Genomic DNA, 13,758 nt, shown 5'->3' on the forward strand with positions numbered 1-13,758 from the left:
TTCCCAGGTGCTTTATAAATCAGGGGCATTCTTCCCCCACAGTAGTACATACAGAATTAGTCAATTGTTACTACCAGAGTGTATTTGCTGCCCAAGGATCCCCAATCTTAAGGACTGATGAATCAAATTAAAATCCCTTCCACCTTTCACTAGACCCTATCTCTGTCAATTTTGACTGTATGTGTGTCATGTGTGTTGTTGCTCACTAGAGCGATGTGTATTAACAATCCTGTTAGGAGCATGCTGGTCGAGTACCATCTCCAGCCTCGCCTCCTCCAGGGGACACTTTCTCTGAGTCTTTGTCTGAGGTTTGTGGACCAGACTGCAGTGGTTGAGGTGGATCCATCCTTGGCGGCCCTCCACCTTGACTGCTGTGCTTCGGATCAGCTGGAATGGGCCCAGCCACCTTGGCTGTCTCTATTTGTGCTTGTAGGCCTTTACAAGCACTTGATCAACAGGCACAATGACCTGGTTTTCTGGTGGTGGGCTGTAGGACTGTCGTACCTGTGAATACACACGTCTAATAGCACAGGTTAGCCCACATAAATACTAACTCATGTTATTGTCATATTCTTCCAGGTTAGAGACTGGAGGCCGCGTTAATGGCACAGTCATGCATCCGCCTGTTACTATCTCATGAGGTGTAAGGCCTGTTCCTCTGTTTACTGAAAATCTCCTCCCATTTCCCCATAGCTTTGGCTAGCGACCCCTTCATGGTTCAGTTGGCACGTTCGACAATTCCTGGGCCCTGAAGGTGGTAAACACACGGACATTTCTGTTTAATGCCTAAGCTTTTACACATGTCTGTAACAAGTTCTGCTGTGAAATGTGTACCATTGTCTGACAACAGTGTGGTGCACACGCCGAATCGCAGGAGCCAGATATTTCGCCAGCCAGATAATTGACAATGGATCTGGCAGTGGCGAACGCCTCCACCCATTGTGAGAATCTATCAATCACAACGAGGCAGTATCATTTTGTCGTGCGTCGTTCAATCATGTGTGGCAAATGGCAGGGAGAGGTGAGGGTTGTAGTGAATGAGGAAAGATGCATAGGGGCCCGCTGGCTCCACCCCCGGGTCCTATATGGACTTCCTGCCCCAACGAGGGACAGCTGAGCAGCATTAAGTAAGGACGGTGAGAGGGTTGACGGACTCCCCTCTATTTTCCTCCAAACTGTGTGTACCCGACCCTAATAAATACCCCACCTGCATACTAACCGTGCTTTCTGTGATGTTGTTGTTGATCTTGGTGATATGGGAATACCACCCCCCTGAGTCCACTACACATGTCAATGTAGTCGATAACCAAATGCCTGACCAATGGGAGGTGGCATTGCTCTGGAAATCGTATGGATCATGTTGTTTAGCTGACACGTTTGACATTGGTAAATCAAATTTTGGCAGTGCTCTGCACAATTTGGAATCAATCCATCTGCTGACAAACGTCTGACCATCTCCCCCCTTGGAGAGTGGCTCACTCCGGGGGCCACTCTACACAATGAGGTGATTAACACTAGAACTGCCTTTTAGACCCCCAGTAACAGCCAGAGCCGAATGCCGTTTGGCGTCATTAGCATACGAATCGTCCCTATTAGCATACACATTCTCCTTTGCAGCATCACCATCCAGCCAGAGCATCAGGTAATCTACTGGGTCATCATCAAACTTTATAGAATAGTCAAAACAATTATGATTATTGTTTTAAATGGTTAATGAGTTAGAAAAATACAAGAATGTGTTTGTATTGAAGATCATACTAAAATTTACTAAAAAATGTATACATAGAAAATCTTTGCATCTTTGCCGGTTTCTCCAGTAGGTTGTAATGGGGCTATCAACAGATTACTGGCATATATGATCTTTCTGTAGGTGACATTAATAAGTTATCCAAAAAAATGGGACGAGTCATTAGAACAAGACGAGATATCGTTGGAATTTCATTTTTTTATATATTTATTTAGCCTAATACATTTGTAGAATATTAATCTTAAGTAAGCAGAGAAAGACGATAGGATGTGGAGGCGATTTAGTTTCTCTTTCCCTCCTAAAATAATGTAGATTTACATTTTTACATATTAGCCCACACAATAAGGTGAATCTCCAATTGAAAAACGGTAACCCATGTGATAAGTAGCCTACATCATTTGTATTATGTTTCAGTAATAGCCTAACTAAGTTTTCAATCATTTGGGAGTATCGCGCATTCATCCATTAACATCATGCATTCAGTGAGGGGTGATTAGCGCCTGGGTACCATTTGGGTACGAACGCTAAGTGGCGTGGGCTGTTGGCAGATTAAGTCTGAAAACGGTAAAAAAACAAACAGGTAAATCATCTCTAAATCATAATATAGGCCTATTTGGAAAAAGTCATGGAAAGAGGAGGGTGTACTGTAGCTTTCAAAATGGCAGTTTTATTTTAATTACAAACTCAAATGCCAATTTGCTAGGCATTTGGCGGTTCTAATGTTAAGTCTGATGCCAGAGGCCAGAGTCAGGGTCTTGTGCACAACCTCTAGAGGCCCAGAAGGGGTGCTCAACAGCAGCCTCCTTCTGGAGTTTCACCAGTCCCTCCTGTCTATGAGGGAAAACTGATGCGAATCAGCAAATGGTGGCAACCCTGCAGCCTGTTTAGCAGCTTGATCTACGCCATGATTCCCTTGAGACACACTGTCATTCCCCCCAAATCTTCCACAATAGCAAACCTGATTAGACTTGTCAGCTAATCATCAAGCCCTTGATTATGTCTGCGGGGGTCCCTGTGGAGAAGATTGAAGACCTTGGCCTTAGTGGACAAAATTCTTATTTCGAAGTCTATTTGGTGTGATGCCTGTAGAAATCTGTTCTAAGACTAAAGCCTCTAGCTGACTGTTGGATTTTCCAGTGGTGAAAAAACACTCAAGGCAATCTTGCTTAGACTTGAATTTTACTGGAAAGAATCACTCATGTGAACCTGCTTACTGTTGGAAAATAACAGTGTTACACAGTCCATAAACATGTTTCTTTACTGCCCACTGTGGTCAAAATGGGGCCGTATAGAAACAAGAAAAGATCTAATAGTGTGAGAAAGCTTTTGATCAATACGGCATAAAGTACACTGTCTGGCTTGTTTCTCCAGCAGCTTTATGGATGTGTGAAACTAAAGGTTGTGAAAGGTTTTACCAGGATGATACAAACTAGTTTAATTTATGAATACAACTGGAGTGAATGATGTTATGGCACATGTTATGTCCTAGTAGTCATGCCACAAACTTTTGAGCAGAGCAGCAGGGTGTGTGTATAAAGTATAAGTGTGTGTGTGTGTGTGTGTGCATTAGGGCCATGCACAGACTTTTGAGGGGCAAGGGCCAAAATGACAAAAACTGGTTCCTCAGATATATGCAGACGGCTGAACGGATGTTGGGCTACATGTTTCCACTGACATCCTCAAGACTGTCAGCTTCCGCAATATGCATTAGGCATTAGGCATTAGGCATTGGCATTAGGCATTACGCATTAGGCATTGGCATTAGGCATTACGCATTAGGCATTACGTATTAGGCATTAGGCATTACGCATTAGGCATTACGCATTAGGTATTAGGCATTACGCATTAGGCATTACGCATTAGGCATTACGCATTAGGTATTAGGCATTACGCATTAGGCATTACGCATTAGGCATTACGCATTAGGCATTACGCATTAGGCATTACACATTACGCATTAGGCATTACGCATTACACATTAGGTATTACGCATTACGCATTAGGCATTACGCATTAGGCATTACACATTAGGTATTACGCATTAGGCATTACGCATTAGGCATTACGCATTAGGCATTACGTATTAAGCATTAGGCATTACGCATTAGGCATTACGCATTAGGCGTTAGGCATTAAGCATTACGCATTAGGCATTAGGCATTAAGCATTACGCATTAGGCATTAGTCATTACGCATTACGCATTATGCATTACGCATTAGGCATACCAGTCTGCTCGAGTGACACACATTGCACAAACAAAAAGTGTATCTCCGTCTAAGTGAATGATGTGTGTCACATTAGTAGAATGCACGCACTGGTAACCATTTTGATGAATGTGTAAATAGTAAATAATTGTGTAGATTATCATCCAGTACTACAAATGGTCCAAAACTCATGTTTCTGTCATTGAAACTGTAAACATTAGAGTGACTAAATCAATGGGGCCAGAGTGAAAAAGGGGTGAACAGTGAAAAATTGCATCCCAAAGTGTACTGTAGCCATGTTCCTATTTTGGCACATAGCACATAAATGTATGTCTGTGATATTTCTTTAAGAGTATGTTAATTGTTTTATTTTCAAATCCTTTTGCATTTACTGTCATAATGATTCTGGTTTTTCACTTGTTTTTTTTCACGGAAAAAATATGAAGACCAGAAGATAAATGTAGTTGCAAGAAACCCCTCTACCTAGATTACTTAATTCTGATTATTGGAATAGTATGTTACAAAATCTCACATAAGGTATCAAAATGTAATCTCTAAAGTGTGTTCTTAATTAGCAGAGTAGGTGGACAGATGGAATTGGGACCAAAAACACACAAAACAATAACAAAACAAGAAAATAAATGCTCTTATTAGGACCTTTTGCTAGTCCCATAACAAAACACGCAGTGTCCGGCTTAGGGGATAGGATAGGTTTATGGATAGAACTGGGGTTATTGTTAAAACTTGTCAAGATTAGGATTACATTTTTTTGGTGTTTTATAAAGCTATCTATTTGTGTGAGAGTGTGGGTGAAAAATTTAGAAAAATAGAAAAATACGACATAGAGAAATGAAAGAGAGAAGAGAGAGCCTGGGTGTTCAGGAATACGGGGATGTGAACCCAGCAGTTGTTGATTAGTCTACGCTGTGTTTGATCTTTGGACCTTTTGCTCTCCTCTACAGACTGAGGTTGACTCTAATGAGAGAAGAGAGTACACACACACACCCTGCTGTGGTGTTTGAAGCCAAATTGGGTACTGATTCAATACCTGTCATTGGCAAAAACATAGTTAATATGGATGACCTTTAGAGTCTCCCATCAAAGCCTGGGCACAGGCACTCAGAGAGGACAGGAGGTTTTAAACAGAGTGATGAGGGGGGAGGTAAGTCAGGTGGTGAGAAGTGGTGATGAGGGGAGGTCTTTCTCCCTCTCTCCATCTATCCCTTTGGGTTATTTTCCTCTGACAAACAAGTGCAGGTGCCTCGGCAAGTGGAGGCCCGACACTCTTCCGACGGGTAAATCAACCTCCCGTCCGAAGCTCTGCCACAACGTCAATTAGAGCCCGGTGGCGGCAAGGGTACGAATTAATCGAGAGCGGGATGAAAACCCACGGCGTGGAAGAAGAGAGAAACAGTCCAAAGAGTGTTGAACAGGGCCTCATAATGAGCAGTGAGGATCTTCAGTCTCCATCTCTCGTCTGTCGTTGTGTACATCTCTTACCTTCCATTTCGCCGTCTCTCACTCATCAAGTTGTGTGTGTGTGTGTCATAAGTTTAACAAGCAATTACAGCTAAGACTGAGACATACAAGCACTAGTCAGCTAACTGCTAGTCCCCACCAGCACTCCCCCACACCGCTTCTGATGTGTGAATCTATCATGTAGCTAACGGCACAAGCCTGCCTGAAATCTTCACCACGCTCACAAAAGTAGGCAAGACTCTGAAGTCCAAATGTACTGTCATTATCGCGGTAGTAAACCAGAGGGCTCCGCTTCAACTTTTTGCCGAGCAATGTCTAATTCAGGTCTCCGGGAAAGCGATGTCTACTTCAGGTTTCTTCCTTTTCTTTGTTTCCAGGGAAACCTTTTTGGTAATACTTTCTATGAAGTACATTGCATCGCTTTATAACATCCTTCATATTACATGATAACGCTAACTTTTAGTCTCTATAATAACTTAAAGAACATCCTTTATAATGCATGATAAGACTAAATTTAAGTCTCTTTAATAAGTACCTCCAGGGCGAACTGAAAAAAAACCACCCTGAACTGATCAAGATTCTCCTGAAAAACAAAAGGGAACAGACAGGTTATTTAATTTAACATTATTATAAACCCCATCATTATGACCTTTTTGTTGGCGTGTTTATCAAATCCCTCCCAATTAGATTTAGCACACATGAGAGGTTCAATTTATGTCCAATGGACACATAACCTTTACAGAACATTCCACATCTCTTACGTCGACACATACTGTAGTGTGGTTCCCACACTGCAGTGCAAACGAATCCTCTGACAGAAGTCAGACTATTGACGAAATAATCTAAGGATGCCTGCATCTCTGCCATTAGTAATTCTACCTTTGCAACCTTGATGTTGCTGAGTCAGTTTGCATTTGCCCTCTGTGAAACCCCCGGGCATTGCTGTTGAGCCGCAACCAAATGTATGCCACAAGTTAAACCACTGGTCGGTTTCAGAGCCCTAAGTCTTTGTAATTTCTATTGAAGAAGAACTACAAAAATTGCTTTATAGATGAGGAAACAACAAAGAGAGAGGCCAGAGAGGAGGGAAGTAAATCTTTAAAGCTCTCAGACTCTTCAGCAGATGTGGAGGATGAATGGAAGAGTTCTAAAAGAGGCACGAATAAATACAACACATTTGGAGATTGGCCCATTGATCTCCTGAAGTCCTAAGCAGTCTAGAGAAACCAGTCCAAAGAAAGAATTGACCATGATGGCTTTACTTGAAGTTATTACATTTAAATTGTTATTATTATACTATAACAGTTTGCTCTGAAAGTTTTGCACCAGTTTTCTTCATGAAAAAAACGCAATAGGTCATTTCATATTCGTCTGTTAGCGCTGACGAAGGCACCTCTATATAGTATAGTATTAGAACATTTCATTTTTTATTTTCAACAAAATGGCACAAATATATATTTTTTTAATTCATCATGGGGTATTGCTTGCAAAACCATGGCAACATTTGTTTTATTTATTTTACCGTTATAGAACATTGAACGGTAAAATAAACATTGTATTTTTGAGAACAACCTGGCCAGAGAAGTTGAAAAAGAGAGTTGCGACCAAGCGTGCCGCACAAGCCCTGAAAAGTGAAGCCAAAACGTCTCGATCGCCCCCTGGTGAGTGGTCCCAGTATAGGTCATAAACCCCGCCCTCCCCATGTAATTCAATGGGACGCGAGACCAACTAAACAATTAAATTACCCTTCAAATATATTTTTTCCGAAGCTGGTTTCTGTCATTTACTGTAGTTTGTATCACGCTAATGTAAATTCAAGAGTTTGTTTTTAAAATAAGTTTGTTTTTAGTTAGTTATTTAATGCTCTAAAAACGGTGGTGTGACGTCGTGATTCACAGCTGTGATTGACAGCTATCTGAGCCGAGGAGCCACTGAATCTTCGGAGGACTGAGGAGATTGGAACTTTACATTTAATCTCTAAATTTCTATAATTTCACACGGACATAATGGGTTATTCTGCAGTACATTGTGCTAACCGATCTGGCATTTCCAATCGATCTTTGAATTTTTTTCGGTAAGTTAAATTTATAAGCTATTTAATTAGTAAATACATGTAATGGGCTAGCTAACGTTAGCTAAAAGACAACAAGCCTCGTTAATAGCCATGTTAATAGCTAGCAGGTGATCGTTAGCTAGAAGTTACCAATTATTTTTGTATTAGGCCTATTCTAAATTAAGGTTAAACATGATATAAGTTAGGCTATAACATATCGTCTAGGTTTAACAAGCAAAGGTTGTACTGTACTTGGACTTGCGATTGATTACGGTATGCGCATTCTTCGAGGGAGAGTGAGGGCGGGGCACAGGGGTGGGGCCGTTGATTTCGCGGCTTTAGGGCTTTACTTCCTTCTCGCTACTGCGCAGAACTGGTCCCAAGATCGCTATCTGCGCAGACGCAAGTCCAAGATGTCAGCGTCGTATCAGGACACTGTTGGCTTCATTTTTCACCAATGGAAAAGAGCGAAAGGGCGTCGTCCATTATATATACAGTCTATGGTTGCGACACTCCGATAGACCGCCACAGGAACTTTGGAATGTGGAAGTAACACGTGTCGTGGAGCAGCCAATAGTTCCAAACGTGAGGCGTTTCTCAATGTCAAGGAAGGATCCTTCGAAGCCAGAATTTGAAGGATGCTACGTCATCGACGTCCGTCGAAGGACCGTTCCAATGTCGAGGATCCTCCGAATCCTACCAAGGACTGAGTCCTTCGTTCTGAGAATTTCCCATAGACGGCGAAGGATGCATAAGTGCATCCTTCGCGGCCCCAAATCACCCACAATTCAATGCGCACAGCTTTTGCCAGCTTGTAAAAATTAATTAAATGGCGGAACTAAGCGGGGAGTTGGAGCGGCATCGCTGACGGCGAAATAATAATTTAAATGTAAGTATCTTTAGTGTTTGCCGTACATTTGTTATCACCGTTAATGTGTTAAATCAATGTAAAGCTTAACGCTTTAATGCTGGTACAAATAGCTATCATAATTAGGTAGATATATATAACGTTAGCTAACTGAACCTATCTTTTAACATTAGTCTGTTAGCTCGCTTGCCGTCTTTTTACCATTTGTGTTTGTAAAGTTTAATGTCTGGTGGCATTTTCATCGCTTTTTATAAGCCGTTAATGTCACGGCACGTCACGTTAGCAGATATTTTGAAAATGATGTGTTTATCAGTTGTAGCTTCAGGATGGTAGGTAACGCTGCACCTTGTTAACTTCACTAGCAACGTTAAATGAAAGCTAAAATGTATGTGTAGTGTCCCATGTTACAAGTATAATGTTCTGTAACGTTTCGTTATAGCATTCATAACTGTAAACATTTTTCTTGTGTTTGATCTCTGTTAACAGGGACTAAGGAACAAACGTAGACTGTCACTGGGGATGGGAAAGCCAAAGACAAGCAGGGAGACAGATGTTGAATAGATTATTTGCTATATTTGAGATTGACATTCTAAAAATAAATGCATTAAATTAACTGGTTTGTCTGTGTAATACATTTTTTGGGTGTGTATATTATATAAACTGTTGTTCAATGTGTATTTTTCCATCAAATTGTGATCTGCACATAGGAAACTTGTAGCTGAATAATTATTAAGATTGTACCTGTTTTAATAACTCGTTAAGTATACAAGCTCTAAAAAGACATTAACGAAACATATCTTTATTATAACATTTATTCAAACATGGCTATAAGCTGTACACAAGTATATTTAACATGAAGCGGCGATCAGACTCAGCTGCCGATGATGGGGATGCTTCCAGACTGTAGACATAAGGAGAAAGCTTTAGGTTAGTCTAATTATCCAACCTGTTCTGGTAAGATAACAATTGTATAAAGTATATTTACACATGCTGTAACATAATGGTAATTTCTTCATCATGGTCTTCTCTGACAACTGCTGACCATTTGACACACTTACACCTACCTTTACTGTGTTAGTGGGTGTTTATCAATGGTGTTATTATGACTTTTCCTATGTTGGTTGTAGCTTGTGCGTTTACAGTACTATTTAACCTTTCTCACTTGCAGTTTACTGCTTATCATACTGCCTATGGCAACCTTTATTAGCAGGTAGCGTTTACCTTGTTGTTCATGTTTTGCACCTCATTTGTCTGAAAGCTAGAAGCTACTGGACAATGAGCTAATGTTACATACATGCAGTAAACTACAAGTTAATGTAAACGGTTAGCTACTGAAAGTTTAATGTAAATAAGATTAATTAATGCAATTCTCCTTACCGGTAAGTGTTATGAAAACTACAAACATTAACTCCCACGAGTGTTTACTTTATTGACATGAAATTAATAACACAAAACGACCATGGCTTATATTATAGCTTATTAGTGTCGGTAACGTTACCTACCTTCGCACGTTGCGGGCAAAGTTGTCGACAGAGTATTCTCCTCCTGCAAGCAGACTGACGCTGATTCACCTCCTCCATCGCAACAAAAAATTGAACAGCACCGTTTACAGTTCCAACTCGATTTCGTCCAGTGTTTTGAAATGTAGCGCGGAAAAGAGGGCGAAACATTTTCAATGACGCAAGCACGCAATGACGTGCACTTGCTAGCCTTTGCATTGTACGTGTTCTTCGAATGCTAAGGAGGAGCCTGTTCTAGCCTCTGAAGGATCCTTCCTTGGAAGGACTAGTCCTACCAAGGAAGGATCCTTGACATTGAGAAACAGCTACTGATAGTTCCAGCACTGAAGACCATTAATATTAGGAGCTTCCGAAGTACCCTCGCTGGTAAGTTGATTAAATTATTGTATTTTTTTCTGTTAAACACATTTTCCGACCTCTCATGAATCTAGTCAGTAGTTTTGTTTTATGTAGCCAGTTTTAGTTAATGTTTATTGGAAGATAATAGATTAATTGTCGTGACCATTTTACTAACGTTAGCTACCGGAACCTCATAAACCGCAAAAAAATGTACCTCCGACATAGAAAATAGGCCAAGAGACCTGGATATGCAGGAAAATGACAGCAGGTGCTCTGGACTTTATGTATGTAAATGTATATGTGTGTGTGTGTGTGTGTGTGTGTGTGTGTGTGTGTGTGTGTATATATATATATATATATATATATATATATATATATATACATACAAATTATATACTATGGGTTAGGGTTAGTTGTGTACATATTCATACTTAAGAGTAGGCCTATACTAGTCTGTACAATGTGTACATCATATCGTATGGATGTAATATTAATTTTTGTGTGTGTGTGTGTGTTTTCTGATACATGTTTAGTCTATGATTAAAGAAGGATGAATGGGTACATTGGCCATACTGAAATCAATCCCATTAACAGTTATGGGTCGTATTTAGGAACATAGTTAATTCACTCAGTAATTATATCTCCGGTTTCATTTCATGAAGTTAATATTTACCGAACATTGCTGCAAATATAGTCGTTGCTGTAAATGTATTCTACGTTATGGGAGTCCATTTCCCCAGCAAATATAGCTGCTGCTGTCTGTCCCGCTTAAACTCATTCAAACTGGTTGGCGCGCAGCTCTGTTTGGAACTATTGAGAGCTACATAAACCATGTGACTGCGTGGCGGCAAGATCATAGTGTGTCGCAACTCTCTTTTTCACCGGCTCTGAACCTGGCCAAAGGCTTTCGAGAACAACCTGGCCTATGGCATTGCCTATGGCATTCAAAGACAAGGTGGTACAAAGGACAACATAAACAGTGTAAAACAAAAATAGGTTAATGAACATTAAATGACAGTAAATACAGTGGGACACTTGTACAGACAGGAATAAGGGAATTCGATTCAGCAGATGCAGTTGTCAGATATTGTCAAATCCTGGCACGACAGGCCTACCGTACCAGTGAGATCCAACACCCTCTCTCACTCATTTGGGGCACCAACACCTGTTCATTGTTGTTATTGCCTCACCTGTGTTCCTGATCACTGTCACTATTTAATATCCTTCTTCCCTCATGTTTCTTCTCAGTCATTATTTGGATTCTGTTCCAGGTAACCTTGTTGTGTTTTGTGTCATGGTTTTAGTTTCTGTTCTGCTTTAGGTTTGTTACAATCAATCTTAGTTGTTTTTAAGTCCTCCATTCTCCCTGCACCTGTGTCCTGCCTCCTGCCTGCAACTGTTGAAATAAAAGCCAGTATTTTATTTTTGAATGAGTAAGATGAGACGAGCATGTTGAGCTTAAGCAGCAAAATAATATTAGTACTGACCAAAGGAAGAATAGGCTTTAGCAGTAAACAGAGAGATATATCTTCAAGAGCGCAGGTTACTTATAGAGTAGCAGATGTTTAGAAATGAACTAAGGTAGAGAGGGCATTTACCTAAAAGTGACTTATAAATAAGTTGTTCCCAATGCGTGCACTGCATTGATTGTATTGATTGTGAAGGGAAGTTCAATGTTCTTTTTGCACGACCTTGAGTTAGAGTTCCATTCCAATTTATTTAGTTAGATGTGCTATGTAATCATATATTGCATATGACTATGGCCAATGTCAGCATCTTAAAAAATAATCATATTTTCTTCTGGAAATTGAAATGTGTTGCCTAAATCAGTGAGTTTCTCAATTTCTTTCTGAAGGAACCCCAGCTATTCCAAAAGTATTGCTTGCTTGGTTCAACTTGTTAACAAAATAATATAACCTGTGTAATGGTATCGTTATAATGTGGCTGACCAGAAAAATCAAGAAATGTAATGGTTCTTCAAAATAATCTGGAAACAGGATTCTAATTATAGAGGAACACTTTTGTGGTGTTGCTTATAACGTTTTGGGTGGCTTCTTCATAGATGCTCAGAAAAGGTTTCTTTATCTCATCAAAGGGGATTACATATCTGTGCTATTGTATGCTGAATTTCTATTCCAGAAAAGAAGGCACGCCATTGGAGACTGGTTCAGGACAGTACCCCTCTGGGGAACACTGAACTCAGGAGATCTACGAAGACCCACCGAAGAGAGATGAGAAAGCCTTTGTCTGTCTGTCTGTAAGCTGAATGGAGAGGTTGACACAGAGGCCACACTGAAAAGGCGGACAGGTCTCATTAACAGGAAAGGAAGATCAAATGGCACACGTCTGGCTAGGATCAAAGAAAGGAATAAACCATGAAATTACTGCTCGCCTTCGACCGGCGTAAGGTGTGTCCGAGCAATCTGCTACCAGTCATTCCAAAACCACTGGCTAATAATTTAAAACACTGTCCCAATGTCACTTCTTTTTAGAGAGAGAGAGATTTTATTTTTATTTTTTATCTTTCTATAATAAGACTTCTACATTACATTAAGAAATCCCCACCCACCCCTAGCACACACACAACCCAACCCCCATAAAAACACAGGGTGTGCTGCTACACCTCCTACAAAAAACATCTTACACCACACACAAATACATACCTCAAACACCAATCACAATTGGACCTCAAAGCCCCCTTGTCCAACCACACAGACAGCCCCCCCAAGTCCCCAAATCTCCTCAATAGTTCAACAGTGTCAAAAACAACATTGTTTGTAAAATTCAAACTCGACCCTAAGGCGCGCAGAGACCATCCCCCTAAATAACCCCCTGATCCAGTTCCTCCTTGTCAACCAAACAGACAACTTAGCTTGGGCAAACAAAAAACTAGACAAAACACATTTGCTCTTCTCTCAAGGTTCCATCACAAACATCTCTAAACAAAAACACTCCCCCAACCTAACACACACAGATTCCAACAATGACATCATGGTCAACTCGAGTCAACCAGCTATTGGTGGCCAGGGCCCCATGTAAAACCCTCCACTGGTGGTCACCAGACCGTTTGGGTGCTGGGAGTTTATAGAGCACCCTCCAACTATACCGAGCCATGCCATCAGAGCCCAGAACCCCCTGCCATTGGTGACCCCTCACACCCTCCCACTCCCTAATGTGCCTGACCTTCACACAGAGGGAGAACATACCCTTGCTCCCCACCTCTGCAAAATCACCCAGTTCAGGAGAACTAAAAGACAATATGACCCCCTGACCCCCCTGTCAGTCCCCCGTCTCTGCCGTCACCTATAGTGGTGGAAATGGAAGTGGCCCCTCCCCTTCTGCCCACTCGAAGACTCCCCTCACCGGTACCGGCAGCGCATCCTGTACCTCACCCATGAACCTCTCCAGCAGCCGGTGTTACAGACTGCCGTGCCAGCTCTTGCAGGGTCTTTCAGCCTCCACCCCTGGACTGCCGTAAATCCGCCAGGGTCCTGATACCTGCTGCCATCCACCATCCAAGCAGGTTTGCAGAATGGACAGAAACCAA

The 13,758-nt window shown here is 41.2% G+C and overlaps 1 long non-coding RNA gene across 1 annotated transcript; it reads left to right on the forward strand.

Annotated features, from left to right (window-relative positions):
* Positions 1 to 8,256: 8,256 nt before the first annotated feature.
* On the forward strand, positions 8,257 to 8,965 carry LOC114839967. Its single transcript, XR_003782310.2, has 2 exons — positions 8,257 to 8,373; positions 8,839 to 8,965. It is a non-coding gene; the product is annotated as an uncharacterized LOC114839967 (long non-coding RNA).
* Positions 8,966 to 13,758: the final 4,793 nt, after the last annotated feature.

The sequence above is a fragment of the Esox lucius genome, chromosome 1, assembly GCF_011004845.1.
Source record: "Esox lucius isolate fEsoLuc1 chromosome 1, fEsoLuc1.pri, whole genome shotgun sequence".
NCBI lineage: Eukaryota > Metazoa > Chordata > Actinopteri > Esociformes > Esocidae > Esox > Esox lucius.